Raw genomic sequence first — 4662 nt, forward strand, 5'->3', positions numbered from 1 at the left:
AGACTGTTTCATTTTTGTTGTGTATTGGTGCGCCGTATAGTGGTACTAGTTATTGGTACTTTGCATCTGGGGACAGATGTCAGTCTTCGTGGGAGGGGGTAGTGTGGCCTTTCATTATTACGTCATTACATACGCTCCAGTAATCGTCACGCCATTTGGTTGTGTTGTGTGTTGTAAACCGTGACTATGACCTCTAACCACGTGACTGTGGGTTTGCATGTTAAACTGTGGGCAGATTACTTATGATATCGTAGCGAACGCACGTAATACAGTAGAAATGACATGATTGTACTTGATACCGGAGGGGGGTAGGTAGTGTAAAAAATTGAATGATTTTACTCGGAACCGGAGGGGGGTAGGTAGTGTAGAAATGTAATGATTTTACTCAGTACAGGAGGGGGGTAGGTAGTGTAGAAATATGTAATCAGTACAGGAGGGGTGTAGGTAGTGTAGAAATGACATGATTGTACTCAGTACAGGAGGGGTGTAGGTAGTGTAGAAATGTAATGATTGTACTCGATACCGGAGGGGGGTAGGTAGTGTAGAAATGTAATGATTTTACTCGGTACCGGAGGGGGGTAGGTAGTGTAGAAATGACATGATTGTACTCGATACCGGAGGGGGTAGGTAGTGTAGAAATGACATGATTGTACTCAGTACAGGAGGGGTGTAGGTAGTGTAGAAATGTAATGATTGTACTCGATACCGGAGGGGGGTAGGTAGTGTAGAAATGTAATGATTTTACTCGGTACCGGAGGGGGGTAGGTAGTGTAGAAATGACATGATTGTACTCGATACCGGAGGGGGGTAGGTGGTGAAGAAATGTAATGATTTTACTCAGTACAGGAAGGGGTAGGTAGTGTAGAAATGTAATGATTTTACTCGGTACAGGAGGGGTAGGTAGTGTAGAAATGTAATGATTTTACTCGGTACCGGAGGGGAGTAGGTAGTGTAGAAATATAATGATTTTACTCAGTACAGGAGGGGTAGGTAAAAATGACATGATTGTACTCAGTACAGGAGGGGTGTAGGTAGTGTAGAAATGTAATGATTTTACTCGGTACCTGAGGGGAGTAGGTAGTGTAGAAATATAATGATTTTACTCAGTACAGGAGGGGGTAGGTAGTGTAGAAATGTAATGATTTTACTCGGTACAGGAGGGTGGTAGGTAGTGTAGAAATATAATGATTTTACTCGGTACCCGAGGGGGGTAGGTAGTGTAGAAATGACATGATTGTACTCGGTACCGGAAGGGGGTAGGTAGTGTAGAAATGTAATGATTCTTAATTTATATAAAAAAAATTCAGATTCATTGGCAAAAAATAAATTTGCCAGACTGCAAAAGTAAGTAGGCTACTTTAAATTAAAACCCAGGTTATTCTTAATTTGTTTACTTTTTGTTAACAGAGAAGGAATTATTCACAAAAGCAAAAAGTAAGTTTTTAATATATGCAAATATTCTATAGCCTATAAAAAGAACAATAGTTACTATTTTAAATTTGCAGTTGGATACCAAAAAAAAGTAAGATGTTGTACCTTGTACATATTCCAAACACGTTACCAACACCTTTTCATATATCTTAATTTGTTCAACAGTGGGACGAAAGATATTCCAGCAGACTTTTGCAGCCCGGATCTTCAACAGGGCCTGCCCCTTCTCAGGAGCGTGTGCACCTTTAAAAAGGCCTGCCTCTCTACAGGAGCGTGCCCCTTTAAAAAGGCCTGCCTCTCCACAGGAGCGTGCCCCTTTAAAAAGGCCTGCCCCTTCTCAGGAGCCACAGGCGGCTGTGGAGCTACAGGGGGCTGTGGAGCCACAGGGGGCTGTGGGGCTACAGGGGGCTGAGGAGCCACAGGCGGCTCAAGTGTTGCCGCGTGCTGAGGACCTACTATAAAAAAAAGACTTTGTTTGTGTAAATACCTTTGTTTGTGTAAATATTTTCCAATTAAAAAATTCACTTGTTTCTATTTTAACATTTTGGGATGTTCCACCACGCACCCAGGAGGCCGCCATTCTGCGTAAATCGTTAGGTTTTTTACAGGACCTTCGCATGTGCTTCAGGTACAACAGCGTTTTAACAAAGTATACTAAAAGAGAGTATGACGGCTGAACTCGTCCATTGTCTTCGTCACGCTTGAATGTAACTGCTCTCACTCCACACGGTTGCTGGGCAACTCAATATACGTTTGTTCGTGCAACTTCATGAATTTCAGTTTTATGTAAGACTTGTCGTATTTTTAATTACTTTATTATGGATTCTATGCGCCCTAGTTTTGATTGGAGTACACTGCCAGCTAACATCATCAATGAACTTTCGTTTGTTGATTTTGGGGAATCGAATAAAATTGTCAACATGCCTCATCAGCGGTAGAATCTCGAGTCTTGACACCCGTATTAGTTGCTAAGGAAGTTAAAAACGACCTAGTTTTAACCGGAAGGGAAAATGAACTTGTTAGCAAATGGATAGAACGGTTCAGCAGCAATAAAAAATCTGCCGAATTGCTAATGCAGTACCCCCAAGTTTGCATGGAAGCGCACCTTTTTTTTGAAAATGAATTAGAGAATAGTACAACAGCAAAACATTTATTAACAGTTATAAGAATTATCACCAAGCCAGATAGTGTAAAGAAAGTTGAAGGAAATTTCGGATTTATTAAAGAAAGTTTTTATTTGTGAAGCACAGCTGCTTACAGTTAGGACTTTTTTGGGTTAATGTCAATTTGAAAGAATTCGCAAAAATTTTAATTTGACCTACTTAATTTTTTATGTTTCTATTTTAAAACAGCCGGACATTCCATGACCACACTGCGTGGCGAAAAGTTTACAAATGCAACAAAAAGTGCAAAACATTCAGTATTGGGGGAAAATATGATCATCTTCACTAGTGGCAACTGCAACCAGGAGTTTAAGTGAAGCAAGGAGGTTCTATATTTATTTTAAATATTTGGGATTACCCAGGAGATGCATAATGTCCTCCTAATTGCCTTAAATTTGTTACTTTTTAATGTGCATTAAGGGGTATATAACGAGTGCATTGTCCTACAAGTGTTTATAACGAGATTTATTTATGCAGTTTATTGACAACGTGACAAACAACAATTAGGGTTGAACAAACGAGTGTGAGGATACCAACTGAAGTTAGGTTCTGTAGATACAAAAGAAACAATATTATGAACAAAGTTTACAGATATTCCTCTTTGTTATTGCTGCAGATGCTGCTGAACAAAGTGATCTGAACAGATGTCGATTGGTCCAAAAGCTTGTTATGAAAAATCTGATAAAAGAACACGGTTGAGTTTTTGTAACTCAAGACGATGGGATTAATAAAATGTCAATAAAATACTTACACCTTCCATTTGGTTGGGCAAGACTTTTTTAGTGGTTTGCTCACTTTCCTGGATTTTCAAATAAATTAAGCAAGAGAAAAGTTGTTTTCATTATTGAAAACAAAATGTTACAATTTTGCAATACAGCATGATATTTGTACTTCATTGTGGACATTTTAATAAAATGTTTTGGCAATAATGGTTTGGCTTTAAAAATTTGCTTGCTGCATATGTGTTACTTTAGTTTAGTAGTAGTTGTGCAACATGCAGATGATGGATAAACAATGATTTACCACATACTTGACAGTATAGAAAGCTATTGTTTGATGTTATTATGGATTTGGCTTCCCATTAAAATAAATACCATTGGTTGAGATTTAAAAATGAGCATTATGAATTAAAAAACCTGGAACATTCTATAATTTTATAGCAAAAATAAAAATAGTTTTGGTTCCTGCCCTATTAAAGTGCTAAAAATGTCTCTGTAAATGCCTAATTCGTCTGTAAAGAAGACATTTTGCATATATTTCGCAGTATCGCCATTATCATATCTGTACAGCTGCTCGAACAAAAATGGCGTCCATGCACTCGTAAACAATAGACAAGTTAGTTGCTTAACTTGTGATTTCTATGGAATTTGGTTACGATAGGCTTTGCTAGAGGAAAATTAAATATTGCTTGCAGCAAAACAGAGTGTACCGTCGACATAGCGTTTTCTGTTACTTATTACACTGTACAGTCATTTTTAGTCTTGCTATTTTAAACACAGCACCAATCAGACATGATTACTCTGCTTATGCAAACTCGTATATGGTAACTGTAAATATAGATATAAATATAGTCTATGCCTTATGGGGAAAAAACGAAGAGTTTATGATCTGAACCCTGGATAGTCACAAAAACTAGTTCTCCACCAAGCTTGGTAAGCTATTTTGTGTGGTTATACACTGATTCCTAGGAAATAACTTTTAATAAGTTGCTGCAGCCATTTACAGTATTGCTAATATCTTCTAAAACGTTTTGATTTGCTTATTTATCAAAACTGCAACAATAAACCGCTAACAGGCCGGGATTTTTCTCAGTTAATTGATGATGACTTATCTCAATCAATTGCTGATCATTTTCAGGGAGATACTAGTAACGGATGACTGTCTGAAAATGCAGTGGAATATTTTATATTTTGCACGTATTTATGAAATGATGAAGGTGCAATGAAAGCACAACTGGGAAAACCTGCACTGATTAACAATAAGGAAACTAAAGTGTTTTGGAATGATGTGTATACACTATGTGCTGAACCAATTAATTGCTGATCATTTCCAGGAAGATACTAGTAAC

At 37.8% G+C, this 4662-nt stretch overlaps 1 long non-coding RNA gene across 1 annotated transcript; it reads right to left on the reverse strand.

The window, feature by feature from the left end:
• Positions 1 to 3046: 3046 nt before the first annotated feature.
• On the reverse strand, positions 3047 to 3449 carry LOC149733216 (uncharacterized). Its single transcript, XR_016385379.1, has 2 exons — positions 3346 to 3449; positions 3047 to 3272 (listed from the first exon to the last, which is right to left on the reverse strand). It is a non-coding gene; the product is annotated as an uncharacterized LOC149733216 (long non-coding RNA).
• Between the last annotated feature and the right edge of the window lie 1213 nt (positions 3450 to 4662).

Source organism: Ciona robusta, chromosome 7, assembly GCF_009617815.1.
Source record: "Ciona robusta chromosome 7, ASM961781v2".
NCBI lineage: Eukaryota > Metazoa > Chordata > Ascidiacea > Phlebobranchia > Cionidae > Ciona > Ciona robusta.